The sequence below is a fragment of the Carettochelys insculpta genome, chromosome 6 (genome assembly GCF_033958435.1).
Source record: "Carettochelys insculpta isolate YL-2023 chromosome 6, ASM3395843v1, whole genome shotgun sequence".
Taxonomy (NCBI): Eukaryota; Metazoa; Chordata; order Testudines; family Carettochelyidae; genus Carettochelys; species Carettochelys insculpta.
In genome coordinates this window covers 66,354,179-66,373,875 of record NC_134142.1, presented here as the reverse complement: position 1 = coordinate 66,373,875, position 19,697 = coordinate 66,354,179, and the positions used below count along the sequence as shown (strand labels likewise).

The window sequence follows — 19,697 nt, the reverse complement described above, 5'->3', positions numbered from 1 at the left end:
ATTTTGTACCAAACTCTAATAGGTTTAGGATAGATCAGATTTTGAGTCATAACACCTTTTAGAATGGACTGATTTTTTTTTTAAAGTATCAGTCAATTTATTATTAAACTAATCAGATGTTGGAATCTGACCAAATTTTTGAGTCCAAAGTTTTGACCTGGCTCTTTCATGTTCTACAAATAATACTTAAAGAATATTGCAGAGTTTTAGGGTAGTTGGGATACAGCATAGTGATGTTTTACTATTTTGTGCAAAACTTTATACTTGAAATTTGCTTGCTGTTGACTCCGTTGGACTTCTGTAAACATGAAGGTTATTAGGAGGAGGAGGGAGAAAAATTCGCAATTTCTGAGGACAAGAGAAGCACCAGTGGGGTTAAATTGCATCAAGGAGAGTTTAGGTTGGGCATTAGGAAAAACTTCAGAGTAGAAAAACACTGGAATGAATTGCCTAGGGAGGTTTTGGAATCTGTCATTGGATATTTTTAAGAGCAGGCTAGACAAACATCTGCCAGGTATGATCTGAATAATACTTAGTACTGCCAGGAGTGCAGGGGACTGGACTGGATGGCCTTTCAAAGTTCTTTCTAGTGCCGTAATTGTATAATTGTGGGCATTGGAGCTCCTTGGGTCAGCTGGCAGAGGGTCTCCCAACATTGTAACTCTCAGCAAGCATGACACATTTATTGTCCCAATACATTGTTGTCATTAATATATATTTCAAAAGTTAGGTAAGGTATCATGTAAACTAATCTCATGTTCGTCCTGAAAAACATACATTTCACAATGAATGGCTTGCATACAGAGGAGTGCATGTGCTGGAAGTGTGTGTTTAGAATGTGCTCGGGATGCAGAGTGTAAAACCCAGCCTACAGCAGATGAAAGAATGTGTGTGTACCTTTCTTGTGTGGCTTGGCTACTGGTAAAGGAAATGAAAGTACATTTACATATAAGATCAATGAAATGCTCATGCAGAGCAAGCAGAGGGTAAAAACTGTTCAGCAATCACACCAGGGGACAGAAGCTACACCCTAGAAAGCCTTTGCAGCTTTATGAAGCAGAGAAAAGGGACTTTGAGTAGTGTAAGAGGAGCAGAAAAGACTTTGTTGGTCATGGATGGATTGATAGGGTATAGCATCCTTTGAATTTATGAATGTTGGATCTCCTAGGTCTGAAAGGCAAGAGCTACTGGAATCTCGATCTGAGAAACTTCTTGGGGGGCAAAGGCTGTAGCTTGCTACAATTGTATTTTAGTTACTAGGATGCATACTTGGTTCTGGTTGTAACAGTACCTGCCTCTCTCTTTTTTGTGTGTTGTATCACTTCACCCTGTTCTTTGCACATTTAAACTTGTTCTTGCTCTGTTACAAACCATGTCAGTTCTTTTAATACAAAGTGAAGTATCAGTCTTTAGCTAAAGCAACAAGTTTGTGTGGTGTTTCTTTGGGGACAGGGAGCTTTGTCATGTCTGTGAATGTCACAGTAAGTGGAACTGGACGAGGCAGAGGTACGTCTGAGGAACTTGGGAATTGGGATTTACAGTTTGTTAGCTCGGAGGCAAGAGATGACTAGCAGAGTCCCAAGGAATTTGCTAGCTTAACATTCTGTGCTGTGCTAAAACTTTTTGCATTAATGGAATTTTTGTTTTTAAGTCCTGTGGCGTCTTATAGACTAACAGGTATATTGGAGAATAAGCTTTCGTGAGCAAAGACCCACTTTGTTTCATGCATCTGACGAAGCAGGTCTTTGCCCATGAAAGCTTATTCTCCAAAGTATCTGTAAGCCTATAAGGTTCCACAGGACTTCTTGTTGTTTTTGAAGATACAGACTAACTCACCTACCACTATGATACTTGTTTTTAAGTAGTGCTACTGCAGGGGTAGGCAATGATTTTTGACTGGGGTGGGGGCTGGGGGGCACTCAGAGTTTGGAATGTGGTCAAGAGCTGAAGTCTTCCATGATGATGATGGAGGAGGTTCAGGGTCTGGGATGAAGATTGGATGCAGAAAAGAGGTTGGGGTAAGGGATTGGGGTACAGGAGGAGATGTGGGGTTTGGGAGGGAGTTAGGATGAAGAAGGCTGTTGTGACTTGGGACAGGGGATGGGGATGCGGGGGTTTGTGCTGTGACATAGGGCGGGAGGGAGTTGTGACCTGGGGCAGGGAACTGGGGTGCACGAGAGTGTGAAGGGCTTTGGGTTGTGACCTTGGGAAGGGTTTGGGAAGAAGTACAGGCGCAGGAAGAGGTGCAGAGGGTTTGGGTTATGTGAAGTGTGAATGCAGAAGGGGGTAGTTTATATAGGTTAGGGGAGCAGGGGTGGTGGGGCATATGATTCAGGGGAGGAAGGGTCTGTGATGCCAGAGGCAGGCTCTGGCCGGGAGATTTACATGGGTGACTCCCAGCCAGCAGCCTTGACAGATCCTGAGGTAAGCTCTCTGATGGTTTAAAAACTGCTGCATGCTCCATTTGGCTCTCAGATCCAATGCCAACGGAAGGGGGAGGCTTCTTGCACTGCCCACTCCCACTCCCAGCAAAATCTCTCTGCTCCAATTTGCTGGAAATCAACCAATGGGAACTGAGAGATTTTGCTGTGGGGAGGAGACCAGTGCATGAAACCTCCAGGTGTCTAGAGCAGAGAGCAACATGGAGCAGGAAACCACTTAAACTAGTGACTGGCTGCTCTGTGCCTGAAGCTGTGGATCTGGCAGCTTGGCCTGCAACCATCCCGTGCAACTCTGCGTACAGACTGTCTGACCTAAATTTTTTTCTTACATGTCTGGCATGCGGTTTGCTTAATGCAAAACTGTTAAATGTTGACACTCTGCTTGCTCTATTTGTTGATTGGATGGCAGTGTAGATTATATAATTTGTTGCATAAGATTAGTGATCAACTTCTTGGCTACCATAGTGTGAGCACTAGTAATGCTTCTGTGAGGAAAGTTGGAGAGTCAATAGTAGCAGCAACATTACTTTGTTTTACTGTCTTTTGTGTATTATACGTGTTTTGAAATGCTGCCGATTATACCAGTTCCTTTTAATGAATGACAACCAATTTTAGAGTTGGTACTGGAGTTTTGATAACTTTCTTTTATGTATGTCAAAGCAATCACTGATTATCCTAAAGTATTGCGAAGGAGTGAAGTTTAACAGTGTCAATATTTGAGTGAAATTTGTTGAACTTTTTTCTTTGATTGTGCTTATCTAGTGGGAACAAACTTTCTTGGATGTTTTTACTGAAATGAGGTATACTGACCTATATGCAGTGTTGGTCTCAAGATATTAGAGACAAAGCAGGTGAGGTAACAATGTGTATTATTGGACCAGCTTCTGAGAGTGAAAGAGACAAGCTTTTTAGGTACACAGAGCTTTTCCTCAGTTCTGAGTAGGATGCTCGATTGACACAGATAAATACAAAGTGGAACACATTGTTTAGCACAGGCACTTAAATGGCTTGTTAACACAACTGCAGTCATATTTCAGAAGAGGGGTCAGTGGTAATAGGTACAGTTTGTTGTAAAAAGCCATAAAACCAGTGTCTTAAGACTATGATTTTTGGTGTTTACCAAAGTTATGTATTTAAGTGTCTAGGATTTTCTTTTGAAGGCATTGTGATTGTCCATGGGTCCTGCACATATCTATGTTCCCTTTAATCTTTTCCAGCTGTGTGGATTTTTTCCATTCTTGCATAGAATGAATTTTTTTTACATGCAGCAAGACGTGCAAATGTGCATCATCAACAGAAACAAAACCTAGCTGTAGGCATTCTGCAGATCAGCTGTGTGGCATTTAAATCTCTCCTCAGTGGCTGCCCGAGTGCTCAGCTTACAGGGAACCACTGCTCTAGAGCCTTCTTACAATATTAAGCCTTAAATCATCATGCACAACAATCCTTCATGTTACTGTACCCTCTCCTGAGTGGGAACCCCTTGCAGACATCAATGAATGTCTTGCCCTTTTTGTTTTTAAATGTTACTTCCATGCTGAAAGTTTTAGGTGGTTTTGAAATAAAATAGATGTTTCAGAACCATAATAAGCACTCTGCAAATACCCATAGCTATTACATGGTTGTTTGTACAGTAAACGCTTGTTCTAAAATACGGTGGAGTGTTGTGAACCTTGAAACATTTTCAGCTTTGGGACAGACACTTGTTTATTTTTGTAAGTATATTGCTTTAAACTTGTAGTGACTTTGAGTTGCTAAATATGTGACCTGTCGTAGCATTCAACTAACTTCTGAGGTTTTATTTAAACCAGTAGAGTTCTACAAATGCCTGAGACTTTACTTAAATTCATATTAATCAGAGCCACCAACACGCTGCTTTAACGACAGGTGTTCACCCATCAAGTTTATGTTATGATACTGATACAAATGGTGGGAAATCACATCTAGATCTACAGACTGAGTACCCTTGCTTCTCAGTGGGGTGTCCTTAAAGCTATTAAGTTCAGCATGGTGAGCCACTCTATTTTACTCAAACACAGTTATGAGATGCCACTGGGTGGGCTTTTTGTCTTTTACTTGAAACACATTTTTTGTACCTCTCTTTCCCCCCCCCCCCCCCCCCCCCCCCCCCCCCCCGAACATTCTAATACAGATTGAACATCTTTAGTTGGGCACCCTCTGGACCTGATTGGTGCCGAACAAGAGAGTTTGCCGAACCACAGGAGTTCAATTTTGTCTAGCACGTAACAACACTTCACTGCTTACTGAGCTCTTAGAAGACATTTAAGGCTAAATAACAACATAGAACGTGGAGAACCAGGACTGGTGGCTGTGAACTTCTCATCCTCTTTAATGATTTGTATCGACATTGAGCAAAAACAAGATGGGCCTGATTGCGTCTTCTCTGTCTGATGCAATGCTGCCAGGGGTCCTTGGTCCTCCAGAAAGGCATCCTTGAGATGTTGAGATTTTTCAGAAAAGAAACAACTCTAAGCCCCCTCTGCTTGTGTTTAGATATATGCAACCACAAGTCATTTCCTAGTCCCTTTACATCCTCAGATGTTGCTTCTTGATCATCTATCTGTGCAATATCTCTTCTCTTCACCTTATCTGCCAGTGACTCCCACAAGCCGCAGGTGCAATCCTCCTCTAGTGGGTTGGACGGTGAGAGGCTGTCATGCTTATCGGTCTTTTTCAGAGGCATTGGGGTTCAGGATCATTGTATCCATCAGTGGCTGGGTCAAAGGGCTCTCCTCAGCCACTCCTACCTCCTTGGAGCGATCACTGATGTGGCACTTCCTCTGCATTCTGCAGGTGGTCAGAGGTCTTCGGAGCTAAACCAAAGTCTGAAGTTCTCAAAGGGTCATGAAGGAGTCAGTTTCCTCTCAGCATTTCCACTGTTTCTGAAAGATGGATTCTTGGAATGAAATGGCCTCTTTCACATGGCATAGGGACTTCTGTGTGCGGCACTACACACTGGTAGAGGGCAGTAGAAGAAGCCTTAGAGGGGTCACATGATCTTCTGAGTGGGTCACCTGTGGCCAGACAAAAGAATCTGGGTCATAGCAAAGATCTACACGTCCCAGTATTCTGGTTTCTGACAGTGGCCAAAGCCAGGTGCCCCAGAGCGAATGAACAGAACAGGTAATCATCAAACGATCCATTCCCAGATTCTAACAAACAGCGGCTAGAGAGACCATGCCCACCCATCCTGGCTAATAGACTCTGCATTGTTTGGGGCAGTTCCATGAGGGGGAGAAGTGCATCCCAATTGGCAGAGAGAGGTGGGAGTTCTCAGAGGGATCACATGACACCTCTTGTTTCTGTTCATGTGTCTGTCTTGACCCAGAAGCAACATTTAAGGGATGGATCAAAGTGTGAGAGGTTGGTGGGGCCTGACAGGTCAGGAGTCTTGACTCCATTTGATGGTAGGGCCCTTATGTTAGGCAGGCAGGCTGCTCCATTCTTTTCTGCTTAGGGGTGGTCAGAGCCTGCTCTACTCTTGCCTTCTCAGAAACATTCTAAAGCTCTGACCCCGCAAGCTGAGCACAAGAGGGAAAGAGTCTGTCTGACATACATGTGACCTGCTCCCGTCACCACCCCGGCTTTGATTTACAACTCTACCAGCTGCTCCAGGTGCTTGAACCAGCCTGCCTGCACTGCCGGAGATGATTAGTAACAGAGAGAAAGTTGTGCTAGTCTGTATACTATCAAAACAAAAAAGCAGTTAAGTATCACTTTAAAAGACGAACAAAATGATTTATTAGGTGAGCTTTCGTGGGACAGACCCACTTTGTCTGAAGAAGTGGGTCTGTCCCACGAAAGCTCACCTAATAAATTATTTTGTTAGTCTTTAAAGTGCTACTTTACCACTTTTTTGTTTTGCCAAAGATGAGTATGTGACCACTATTTCATGTTCTCTCTGCTTCCCCATCAGAGCCATTTTTCTGTGGGGAAGCAACGAAATCAGGGTGGGGAAAGAGAGATTCTGCACATACATCATAACTCCTAGTTCTCCCAGGAGTAAAAGTCATGGTGTCTTCATCCAGCCTTCCTCCTCAGATTGTTGCCTCATCTCTCCTCTTTTCCTTGTCCCAGTCTGAGCTCTGTGCCGTGAATTCTAATTCACCCCTGCATCACAACTTCTTGTTTGATTTTGGTGATTGGCCCCTACCCATTTCCCTAGTAAGCTCCTCATTCCATCTTCCCCTTGTCTGTTGAATCCTTACCTAGACAGCCCTGGTTAGTTTCTCTCTGCCCCCACTCCAGTCCCACTGTTGTCAGATGCCCTGTTCTAATCTACTACCTTTCCTCCTATTCAGCTTTTGTCTCCTCTGTTTCTTTTCCACACCAGCGCCCATATATACACACTCAATATCTTTTGAAGAGATATCAATTAATTTCTTTTGTGAAAGTGCTTTTGTGGAAGAGTTGAGCTATTTTGTACACTGCATGATCATTTCTTGTTCCCATTGTCTTTCAGCTGAAGTGTAGATTTCTTCCATTTGGGTATCTAAAGTATCATTTGAGTATCTGACAGCTCTGAGCATTTCAAAGAATTTCCTTTCTTGACAAAAAGTCTTTGAACATTTTGGATTTAGCTACTAAGGTAACAATTTTCACAGATTTAGTGTCTTTCTGCTGCTTGTCCTGCTGCTATTGCAGTCGTTGTCAAGCTTCATAATTAAACCAAACTAAGGTTCTATTTCAGCTCTCTTATGCTACTGCTGTTCCAATACACATGGAATTTATTAGTGCTTTTTATTGCATGGAGACGAATTGGATGGCTGCTACTGGCCAGGTGATATACTTTTGTACTGGCACAAACTTAATACTGTATATGCTGAATAAATTACCTGACTGTTTTGAACTCCTGATTTTTGTGTGCTATGAGCTATAGCTGTGTTGGCTACAGCAGAATGAATAAATTCCTTGCTTAATTTAACTTTTGTTAGGTTTTCTGTCCTGTTTTCCTGGCTACCCTGTGAACCTTGTTTTTTTTTCTTCCCGCCCCCATTTACATTTTCAAACTTACTTTCTGCAAGATAATAAGAGTTATTCTTATTACCTTTGTTGTTGGATTCCCAGAGGAACAATATTTCTTTGCTTATTGACTGAGCTGGCAGATTTTTTTTAACCTAAATTATCAGGATAGTGGGGATTATTGCTTCAAGTAGAATTATGCATCTGGTTTGATCTTTTCAGCTGCCAATTGTTCTTGTAAATCTCCTTTTTTGGTGCACGACTCTAACAGCTTATTCCGACCGTAAACTGTCTAAACCTAAAGGTGGTGGTCTGAATTTGAATGTAACCAAGTTTTCAAAATGATTATACAGTGCACTTTTTTTCTTTCTTTGGTGTTTTGAAGTGTGGGTGAAATATTTGTTTCTTTTAAGTTGTTTTATTTATTGGGACAAAATAAATTCCCCTGATGATGATGATCCGTCTCCGCTGATAAATGAGGCATCTGTTGAAACGTACATTTGTTAATTCTTTGGCAGAGCTGGTTGCTATAAAAGCCATTTGTATTCATGCTTTAGTATGGCAGGCTCTAGCATTGTTCTAAAAATATAGGTGGCTTTTTTCTTGAAATATTAAATGTTCTATAGAATTGCTTTTAAAATAGAAGACATGATCGCTTTTGAAAGCTTTTTCAGCAAAGTAGTCTGATCTCCAAAGCATGCAAAGTTCTCTTGCCTCTGTGGATCTTCACTCCTGAGGGAACTGTGGGCATAGTTTTGAATTCTGGAAACAGTGCTTTTTGGGTAAGAAATGAGGAGCGGGATTGCAGCTGGCTCTTCCCTCTCTCCCTCCACTCTCTACCTGGGTTCCTATAGCTGGGGCTGCTGGTGGGGCTCTGTGCCTCAGCTGACTTCCTGCTGTGGGGCTGCTGGGAACCTCTGCTCCCCTGTTTGGGTCCTGGCTGTGGGGCTTTTGGGAACCCCTGATCCCCTGCCTGTGTCCCCAGGGCTGGGACTACTGGCAGGCCTCCACTCCCCAGCTGGCTTCTGGACCTGGGGGTGCTGGGGTTCCCCTGGCCCTGGGCGGGTCCCTGGAGCTGCCGGCAGGGCTCTGTGCCTGACCCTGTGGCTGCCAGGGTTTCCCTGGCCCTGGCTGGGTCTCTAGGGCTGGAGGTGCTGCCCTGGCTGAGTTCCTGGGGCTGGAGATGCTGATGTGGCTCCACTCCCCAGCTGGCTCCCAGCAGACCCAGGTCTGCTGTGGTTCCCTTGGCTTGATCCCTGGAGAACAAACTACACCCGTGGAAAAATGTGTAGTGAAAAGTGTTAGGTAACTTTAATATCAGAGTTGCTTCTGTTTTCCTTAGAATAGTCACTGGATAACCAGGACCATAACCCAGTTGATATTCTCTTCTGTTGTGATTTCTAGTAGTTATTCAGCCATTTCACTTGGCTTGCATGCACCGCTTCTCATTTCCTGCTCTTTTTAAAATTAATGTCATCTTGATTTTTAGATCACTTCTTAGTGGGATAAAACAAGTTTCACTGAGGTTAGCAGTGGTTTGTTTCTCAACCAAAATGTAGAGGTTTGTGGAAAGATATATATTGTGTGGTTTTTGGATTTTTGTTGTAGAAATATGTAGTTTAAGTGGCTTAATTCCACTAAGAGATGCTTATTTTATAGATTGAGATTGATCTTTATTATAAGCAGCCTTGTCTAATAAAAAAAAAGCCACTAAACAAATAAAAACTAACGTTGTCATCAGAGTACGTGGGTCATGTTTGAAAAATCCTTACGTTAAATTTATTTTCAGGTGCCCAGTCATGTCTTTAGGCAACTCTTGCCTGGCTTGGAAAACGACAGGCTGGTGTATAAGAATGGTTGTGCTTTAGTGTTATCTTTCCCTGTCTAGTTCCAGTTCTTGCTTGACTTGGAGATTTGGGATGAATTCTCATTCCTTTTTTTGTCATTCCTCCCTGTCTTTAAAAGAAAAGCAAAACGAAAAACCCCCCAAATATCATTCAAACATTTTATGATGATAAACTTTGAGTTACTGCAGAAAGTCAGTGGTGATGGACAGCATAAATAAGGGTGGTAGAACAGGGTTAAGCAATCTTTTTGAGTTGGCAGCCATTGCCCCACAGAAAAATCAGTGAGGGGCCACACACAATTGACACAAACAAAATAAAAACCCTCTCTGACCTGTTCCCCTAGTGAGAAGGAGGGGAAGAAACTGCGGACCAGAGCTGGAAAGCAGGGAAAAAGACACTCCTCTCACTCCCCTCAAGCACCAGCCTTAGGCGCCGGGGGCGAGAGCTTGCCCCTAAGGCCAGATTAACTCTTCAGGCTAGCAGATGGGGTCACAGCGTCTGGACACAAGGGAGGGCGCAGAAACGAGCTATGGTGTGGTTGGGAGGAAGAGTGCAGGAGCAGGGTGGGAGTGTGGAGTCTAGGCAGGAGGGAAGGATGTGGGAGTGCGGTGGGGGATCTGGGAGATAGGGTGTAGGACCAGGATGGAGGGGCGGTAAGGGAGGGTACAAAAGCAGGGTGCACGATGTGGGGGATGCAAGGTCAGGATGGGGGGGTTAGGGTCAGGGACAGCAATGCAGGTGTGGGATGGGGTGCATGTTCTAGGAGGAAAGGAAGGAGGGGTGCAGATATGGGTTGGGGGCTGTGTGGGAGAGAAGGTGCAGTTGCAGGATGTGGGTTGGGATCTGGGCATGTGGGTTGGGAGAGCCTACCTGGCACAGCTCCTGAGGTGGCACAGGTGGCTCCAACCATTTCTGTGCCCTTCTGGGAAGTGCTCCCAATTCCACCCAATGGGAGCGACAGAGGGGAGATGGGAGTAGTGCCTGCAGGAAAGCACTTCCTTGCAGCATGCAGAGCTGCTTTCTCCCACTGCCAGGCAAAGCCTGCAGGTCAGATCCAGGTCGGTGCTTGTATTGATTGGGTCTCCGAGGCTCAGGCCTCCTTCATCCCCTCTGAAGACCTACCTTTGAGGATGGTAGGCTTGGAACTTGAAAGTGTTCTACAAATGAAACAGTGCCAAAATTTGCATCACCTAATTGCTTAAATCAAATCCATCCGTTCCTGTCAATGAAATCCAAGAATTTTCGTTCTTTGATTCCTCTAGTCCAGGGATGGCCAGCCAGTTAGAGATGGAGCCAAAATAGCTGTGGATGGAATGCAAAGAGTCACCTATTGTGTTTATTTTTAGATAGATACATAGAAATATATAACACATTGCTCAGTGCCTTCCCCCAGAGCCAGACAACCCCAGCCTCCCTCCTCTAACCCAGTGCCCTTCCACTCCCCCAGAGCCAGGCACTCCCAGCCTCCCTGCTCAAACTCAATCCTCCTTCCCTTGAACAAGGCCCCCACGCCTTCTCCCAACCCAATGCCTGGGTCTCCCCAGAGCCAACCCCATACACTTCTCCCTCAAGCCGCTGGGGCAAATGTGCAGAGGGGCGGTGAACGGTCTGTGTACAAAGAGCCTCATGTGGCTTGAGAGCCACAGGTTGGCCACCCTTTCTTTAGCCTTTTTTTATCTCTGTGGCTACGTCTACATTAGAAGCATCTGTTGACAGAAGTTACTGTGGACAGGGAAATGTTGACAAAACAGCTGTTGACAGATTGTATCTATACACAACTCACTCTGTCAACAGAGAGCTGCTGGACTGCACTGCCCTCTGATGCCAGAAAACGGAATGGCAGCTCTGCAAAGAGGGCCACGAAGCAACCGGAAGCCCTCTCTGTCGACAGAAGTGTCTACACTGCACTTTTGTCAACAGTACTCTGTCCAGAGATTGTTATGCCTCAAATTTTGGAGGGACAATACTGTCGAGGAAAATGCAGAGTTCTGTCGACACAACTCTGTAGTGTAGACCCAGCCTGTGACTCCTATTTTGCCCTTAATGTTTCCCTGTCTTCTCTGGGATACTTTTCTGGAAAGCTGTGAAAGAGCCACAACCCTAACCCTGCCTATGTTATGTACTAGGAAGCACACCAGAATCTTGTCGTTTCCTAACGTACTCTGGAGAATTTTCCTATGTTTTTTTCTTGCTCGAGGTTGCAGCAGCTACGTCTACGCTTATCTGGGGATGGGTCTGCCATCCCAGGCAGGTGGATGTACATGTGCAGGACTCAAGCTAGTGTGGTTAATACAGCAATGTGAACTTTTGAGGTTGGTCAAAAGCTTGGATGTTCAAGTCCATCTGCTTTTCCTGTCTGTACCAGAATGTCAGTGTTTTTGTCTTTAATGTGCTAGCTCAAGCCTAACTAGAGTGAGCCTGTCTACCCAGGCTGGAAAACTTGTTCCCAGTGCTACTTGAGACCTACCCTGAGAAGCAGGAGACTAGGGAACCACTTGTGAATACAGCAGAGGGCATGTGAAATTGGGAACCTTACTGACAAATGAAGCAGGTTTGCTAAGGCCATCGACTTGCAATTGATCTGCGCAGCAATTATTGGTTAGTACAGGAGACTGGGAAAATCCTACCTTCACTCCAGGCTTTGAGGTTCATTCTACAAATGGTTTCCATTTTTTGGTAGTGAGGAATTGAACTTTTGAGTTTTGCAGCTACAACTTGCAACTCTGTAAATTTTACAAGTCAACTTTTACATCTTCATCTCTTTGCTTCTGTTTTTCCACTTCCATCTTGAGGTGTTGTGATATTGAATATTTATGCAGAAATTCCTCCCATTTCATTTGAATGTACAATTAAGAAAAACAAAAATAATGAAACCTAGCTGAATTCACAGAATAACTTGCTGCTGTTTTCTCCATTTGTTCCTGTCTCTCTAGAAATTTTTAGTTACCATAGCAACACAAGATAGTTAGTTTGTTAAATGCTTCAGTTTTATATATTAGTCTCTCTGCTGCTAAGGAGATAGAGGCAGGAGGTGGTGGCCCCTTTTGTATTTAAGAGCTCATAATATGTAAAATAATAGATGTTCTAACTTAAGATAAAATGTGATCATTCTAATAATAGGCAGCAGACATGAAAATTTAAACTGCGGAACCAAAAGGATTCTTTCCTTCTACCTCTCTGAGCATGTTATTTTAGCTATTTGAGTATGAACTGTCTGAATAATCATACAGGTAAATTGCTAATAAATATTTTTGTTTCTCTTTTGAACTGAGTGTTGGGCAAAATTTATACATGTGAAAGGAACAAACAAATGTGTACAAAACTTCTGTTTATAGTGGATTGTTCTGTAATGGTTAGTGTTGAGCGGTTAAATGAGATAGAAAATAAGCATGTTTGCTTTCTGTGGCTATGTAGTAAATGAAACACTGTAATGACTTAATTTGAAATTTCTAGAAGGAACATAGGCATAGCTGTTTAGAGTTCAAGCCAAAATGCTAAGTTATTACTGCATAAAAGCAAACACTGCACTTTGATATATACATCATGCTGAAAGCAGGAGCATAGCCTTCACGCTGCAAACTAATGAATTACTAAATGTAGTGGATGTCCGTTTAAGGTATTTGATCCTTAGTTTCCAAAACTGAAATTAATGCTACATATAAAACTGTGTCTATTCCCTTTATCACATTCTAAAAATCTAATAATGCTATGTTGACCCCTGTGCCATTTTGACTAAGTGGAAGCTGCAAAACATAGGGGGAAAATGTTTGCTTTACCTATAAATGGTAAAATGTCTGTCACAAGTACTTTGTTAAAGTACTTTGTTTTATCAAATAGCAAACAACTTATCAGAGCCAAACAAGCATGATGTCACATTTACGCCGAAATTAACTTTATGGTATTCAGGCATTCTCCTGTTTGATTCAAAATTTTGTGGTGCAAGAACATATCAGAACTTTTCTATGCTTAAAACATAAAGAACAAAAGAATAAAATGTGCATTCTTGTACAGGACTTAATCAGGGACATTTGTGCTGCTAGTCTCACTTTTTCCCCTTTCTGTTTTTAAGAATTGTTATTCCAGCATGTTCTGTAGTTCTGTATAATTGAAATCGCCTTCATGGGTGCTCTAGGGCTGAAGCACCTGCAAGTTAAAACAGGTGGATGTGGAATACTCACTAGTGCCAAGTTCCCCTCTCCATCCCCCCATGCCTATTGCCTGCTGGAGGCTCATGGCTTACCAACTCCTCCCCTTCCTTCCCAGAGTGCTGTGAACAGCTGATTTGCACTGTGCAGGCTCCAGGATGGTGGGGTAGGAGGTGGGAAATAGGTTGGGTGGCATCTTGTGGGAAGGAGTGCAGTGAGCATTGAGCCTGGAGTGGAGGGGTCAGGGTTGAGCACCTCTGGTAAGATGAAAAGTTGGTGCTTATGGCCCGCATAACTCATATTTTCAGTTGTAGCTTCCTCCATGCTGAATAGATTAGCATCCTCCTCTTTGCCAAGAGACGTTAATAGGATACTTACGAAGTTTAGTTGGTAGTGCTTACATAAAAAGTGAATGCTGAGATATAAATAAATACCTAATTGGTTTCTGTGGGATTGGACCTCAAATATCATCTTCATAGGATACCATTGTCTTTTATTTGAGGTTTGTCCTTGATGTATTGGAAGATACTCATGAGCATAATTATCATGTCTCTAAAAATTTTTTTTGTTTTAACATGTAGTTCTTCCTGTTATAAATTTTTAAAACAAAGATGTGTTTTGGGGAAAAATATTGCTACGTATGAGCGCAATCAAAAGGTACTAGACAAAATGTCACTTTAAAATGATTTTTCTTGTGTTTTAACTTATACATGCACAGCGTTCAAAACCTTGTTTTTACCAGCCATGGTGTTAAAAATGCACTCCTTTAATACATGCATCTCCTCTAGACTATCTAGAGTACAAGACATTTTTTTCCACAATTTCAAATTTTCCTTGGTCTCTTTTGTCTAATATGTAGTGCAATCATACCAGGAATGTTCATACTACATGTCTGTGTACTTATTAGTTTCAAGAAACCAGACATGGGGAAAGATGAGAATAAGGCTGATAAAGTGGGGTTGTAGGAATTGTAAATTCCCATATAGACAGCAATTATGAGTTACAGGCTGAACCTCGCTAATGTGTATTTTAGTCAGCAGGATGGCCAAGTGGTTAAGGCGGTGCACTTAGCATGGGTGCGATCAAGTTTCCCATGGTCCCATAAAGTTTTTGTTTTCAGCCAACAGTCCTGGTTGTCAGTAATCTGTGCTGTTACTTAGCTCTAATTTACCCCTAAATGTTTTCTAAGAGCCCAGTAAGCAGTGAGAGAGTTTGTAATGCTGCTAAACAATATTGACCTCCTGGCAAATTCTTTCATCTGGCACTGGTCAGATCCCGAAGGTACAAGATTAGAGAGGTTCAGCCTGTACTTAATTTTTTTACCCTTCTCTATTCACATTTAAATTTGTACTAAAATACTTTTCCTGCTAACAAAACTGTCTCCGATTCTATGATTGTCAGTATAATATAATACAATAAAATAAAAAAAATGCAGAAATGCAGCATCAGCACTTAAAGTACATCAATCTAAGTAAAATCCAGGAGTCATTGAGTTCAATGACAAAGTTCCTGGTAAAGACAATGTAGAATGGATTTAACCTACTGTATTCCAAACCCAGAAAAGTTTGCTTTTACTTTTACAGCAGGGTTATCACTGCCCACCTGCAATCAGGTTTTCTATCCTCCCGTCTTCCTGTGTACTACATAAAGTATTTAAACTAGATTGTACCTTACAGTACCTTTTTAAACCTGTGATCCTGTACTGCTAGAACTAGGATCTTTTCTGTTCCCCATATTTGCAGGCCTCTTTTGCACTTTACTGTTAAAATCAGGGTCCCCTTGAATCCCTTATCAACCTTCTTCCTGATATCACCCACCTTCTTCATTCAAAGTCCCATTTCCAAAATATTAACAGCTATTTTCTCATCGTAAAGGGGCCTATGACCTGTCTTTAGGTGATTGGTGTATAGTTGGCGGGTTATTGGACATATGTTATTGCTGTTTCTTTAGAGTAGTTCAAGCTACTCCACGTGCTTGTTTGACGTGTTTTCATTCACTCTTTAAACAAGAATAACTATAGTTCTTCATATGATCTTCCTCTCTTAGGAATTAACATCAGGAAGTACTTAAGAATTTATGCTACCCCAGTAGAAATTGTAATATTTTATAAATATACCTTTTTAAAAAAGACCAGCTATGTTGTTTAAAGTAGCTGGCTTATTGTTGTATTTTAAACATTTATACTATCCTTTTCAGTCCCTCCAGTGATTTAAAGATATTTGTGCTTTCATGGAAAAGGAGAGAAGCCTGATCATCATTTTTTTTTCCCTTGTTCTTGTAACTTCATCAGTAATCTTATTTACAGGATGTGAGAAGACACATTTAGCAATATTATGTAGTTTTTCCAACATTTTAATGGTCATACTCCGCTTTTCCCCCCACAGGTCATAGAACTAATTATTTGGTTGCTGACTCTAAAATGGGTGAATTGGTCAAGATGCCATGACATTCTAGTAAGTTTTTTTACCTTTTGCTTAAATACATTTTTGTCATTTTTTTAGATGCTAAACTGAGGCCTGTGATACTCAGGTGGAATCATTCTGTATTATGTTAAGTGAGAAGCTTTATTACTGTACCCAGTTGCTCAAATGGAAGACAAAACCAGCAATTTGCCTCATTTATTTAAATATAAATGTGTTCAAGTCGATTGGTTCAGTTTAAATCGGGACCTTCAAAATAAAATGTGAGCATTAGAACACCACAGAGTTGATTAATTTCACCTTCTGTCAAATTGTGCATTGCTCAAGCAGTTCAGTATAAATGCTAATCTCCATTTTATTTTTAGCAAACCATTAGTCTCTCATGGGGGAATGTGGGAGTAAATGTAAAAGCATAGCAAAGGACTGCTATCAAACCTTCCTGTCAAAGCAGGTGTTGGGTAGGTTCCTCTTCAATCTTATCAGTTAGCAGCTAGTGGTTCTACATTTTAAAGATGTGTGAATAAAGCAGCACCATCATGAAGAGATTAAATAAGTCATTTTCTTTTGGCATCATTTGGTTGTGGTTTTTTGACAAGTATATGTTTCTCTGTCTTTGTCCTAACGTGATTGCATGTCAATTTGTTCTCCATATTTCCTGTCCTCTGTTATGCATTTGACATTTCAATGTTACATTTTTGTGGCTTTGAACAAAACTCGTCATAATTAGAGTGGAGAGGTGAATTGGTGAGCAGGTGCAAGAAATAGAGGCTGTGGAGGTTAGGCTTTGGAGCCAAGCTGCTTTTGGGAAATGGTTGTCCGTATTGTAGGGAGCTGGGTGTGTAGTGAACAAGGTGACAGTTTAGCTTCCTTACCTCCCTGATTGTCCCCTTAGTTCATTGATGCTTTTTCCCATATCCTCCTCCTCCTGCTCCCTTACATACTAACTCAATCAATTGCCCTGAATAGATGAAATTTAGGGCTTGTTTGTGCAGCCCTGTGCCTCAGTGAATTGCAGAGTGCATTGAAGTGATGTGCTTCAGCTACCTTGTGTGGGTGTTGCTAGTGAAATCCAGTTCACAATGATGTAGTCTGGTTCAAGGGCAAGGTTAAATAAACTGACTGCCTTCAAGTTTGTGTCATCCACAATCACGTGTGGCAGTTACAGCACAGCACTTCATACTCTTCCGTTCAAGTACTCGTAGTCTGCACTGCACAGTGGGATAGATATAGACGATGTAAATCATTTATTTTCATGTAAAAATTTGTATTACGGGTGTAACAGGTTGTCCAATCTGAGACCATGAAGATGATTAGCCTTCCCAGGCTCACTGCCTGTGGAGTCCAACTAAAATTACTTTATTCCAAAGGAAACTCTTCCAAGGCAGAATGCAGGGTCCATCCTTTACTTACAGATCCAACCCTTAACTTTGGTCACGTGCACATGCGGTTATGAATCTTGCGAGTCCCACATTACTCTGTAGGTAACAAGAAGGCTATTATATTTGTGAGTTTATTTTATCCCCTCCAAGAACACCCTGTATAGAGCGGTGGACTAATACATGTGAGTGTTCAAAAGATCCATAGAAACAAAACAGAAAAACTCAGACATGCCATTAGCCAGGCACTCTTAATCAGGTGAGGAGTTAATAGAAACCTTCTATTGACTGTGGACCATTACATGATGAATCGGGTGTTTTGGGTGATGGGATGTGAGCTAATTAGCACCAATGCTCTCCTTCTGCAGATGGCAATTTCCCCTACCTTCTGTAAACTAAGAGTGGCTGACAAAATCCATCACTTTCAATACTGAAAAAACAAGGGGTCCTGTAGCATCTATGGATACCTTGTTGGTTTTGCAGATAGAGACTAACTCAGCCTTTCCTCTGAGACCTCTCTACTGAATTAGTTGGCCTGCTACATGATCTAAATAGTCTTTCTTGCAGAGTTTCTAAACCAGCTCAAAAGGTTAGTAAATCTCCATAGGTTATTCCCAGCACATCCCCACTTTTAATTCAAGGTAATCAGCAAAGGCATTCTTATAATTTGTGCGTGCATGACTTTTTTCACAAGTATTCCCTAAGAGCTTTTATTTCCTCTTTTAGGTTAGATAAAAGGAATAAAAATACAATAGCTATTTGTTCTTTAAAATGAATCAGGCTAGTTCTCCTGACAATTGCGGAATGCTTTTGATAAATTCTGACATAGCTGTATTTTGTGCTGTCCTTACCAGGCAGTACAGTAGTGCAGAGCATTGATAGCTATGTAGTTCCTCAGGGTCAGTAAATATAAACTGTCTTTCTTTTAATAGAGTTACTTAAGCCCCAAAGGTATTCCTGTTTTTATTAATGCAGTGTATGCACATCCATGTGTGTTAATCAAGGCTCAGAAAAGCAATTACTTTACTTTTTCTGTTGCGGATTAAGGCTTATTTATTATATGTTAATTTAAGGCTATTCAGACTAGTTACAGTCCTTTATCGTGGGGCAAAAGGGAAATCTCAAGGTAACTTGGAAGAAAACTGAATCTCTTATTTTTCTAAGCACCTGATAAGCTTTTAAATTAAGTTGCTTTTATCCTCAGTTGTACTCTTGTATCACTAAAGCAGCTTAAATACAATTTGCCTTGTCTTTACGCTATTGTGTAAACAGTTAAGTGGAAGTTGAAATTAAAATTCTTTAACCACAAACCAAATTGTCAAACTATACAAGTTCATTTGTGGAACAGCTAAATTTTTGCTTTCCTCATGTCTGAAATTTTTAGAAGTGCGGGGGGGGGGGGGAAGAGCTAAACTGTAAAAATTTCAATTATTTTCGCAGTCCCATTTTCAAAAGGTATTTGGAAGCCTCATTATTGAAAGCCACTGGGACATAGCTCCCAATTACTTCAGTCGCTTTTGAACATTTTACCTGGGAGCTCTTAAAGTGATTGCTAATCCTTTGTTTAAACTATCATTTGACCAAGAGAATTTTCTCAATCATTGCTTGAACTCTAGTAACCTGATTTTCAGGGTAGATTATCCAAAAATGTTGGTGATACATCTCTGATTTCTAGAGGTCTGAATTCCTTCCTGCTCTTATATTTGGTTTTAGATCCGATTATGATGCAGACACTTGATCTCTTTGTTCAAAGTTGTTTTCTGGAGATAGATCAAAACCAGTTGTCTGTCAGGAGATTTAAATTTCTGCCTTTCATTCTGTTGCACACATGCTATTGATATGCTCGTGGACGCTGGCAGGGATATGTGGGGATGATTGGGTAGTTCCGTGTTCTTTTCTACCTTCTTTGACAATGCATAGTCATACAGATATCGATTTTTGGTTCATTTAAACCAAAATGTTTACATTTTGAGAATCTTTAAGGAATCTAGACTACATTCCCTGTGTATTCACCAATGTGGTCTTCTCTGTTCTTTGCCAGATTATTAAATAGTGTGTTGAATTTAGGAATTGAAGTTAGGAATTAAACTGAGAAATTGTTGGAGGAGAATATGCTGACAGTAGATAACGTGGCACATCACATATGTTCCTTCAAAGGTGTTAATGTATTTTTTGTATTTCTTTGTGATTACTTATTTCATATTGATGTTTGCTTGCCATTAATGTCATTCATTTTGATGCTGCAAAGCCCAAGCGTTTAAAGTTTTAAAATAGCATTTAAGATACAAGTGGGTTTGGTGGTTTATTCAGAATGAATTGACAGTTGCCTGATTGATAAATTATTTAATAAATTATCAAGTGCTATTGGTGAACATAGTTTGTTAAAAGAACAAGCACAACTTTTCTTCTGTATGAAATCAGTCTTTATTCCCGAGTGGGTGTACTGTAAATTGTGGCATCTGCTGCTTGTTTTAAAAGCTGATGA

The 19,697-nt window shown here is 41.4% G+C and overlaps 1 protein-coding gene across 9 annotated transcripts in view; it reads left to right on the top strand.

The window, feature by feature from the left end:
• The window catches only part of SIPA1L1 (signal induced proliferation associated 1 like 1), a 321,214-nt gene that overhangs the window by 161,756 nt on the left and 139,761 nt on the right, over nt 1-19,697 (top strand). For 8 of the 9 annotated variants that reach the window (XM_074997143.1, XM_074997149.1, XM_074997146.1 and 5 more), the window contains one exon: nt 15,801-15,869. The exons of the other annotated variant lie outside the window; for it this stretch is intronic. The gene's annotated coding sequence lies outside the window, so the exon portion shown is untranslated. The remainder of the gene's footprint in view (nt 1-15,800; nt 15,870-19,697) is intronic. 9 annotated transcript variants of the gene reach the window in all.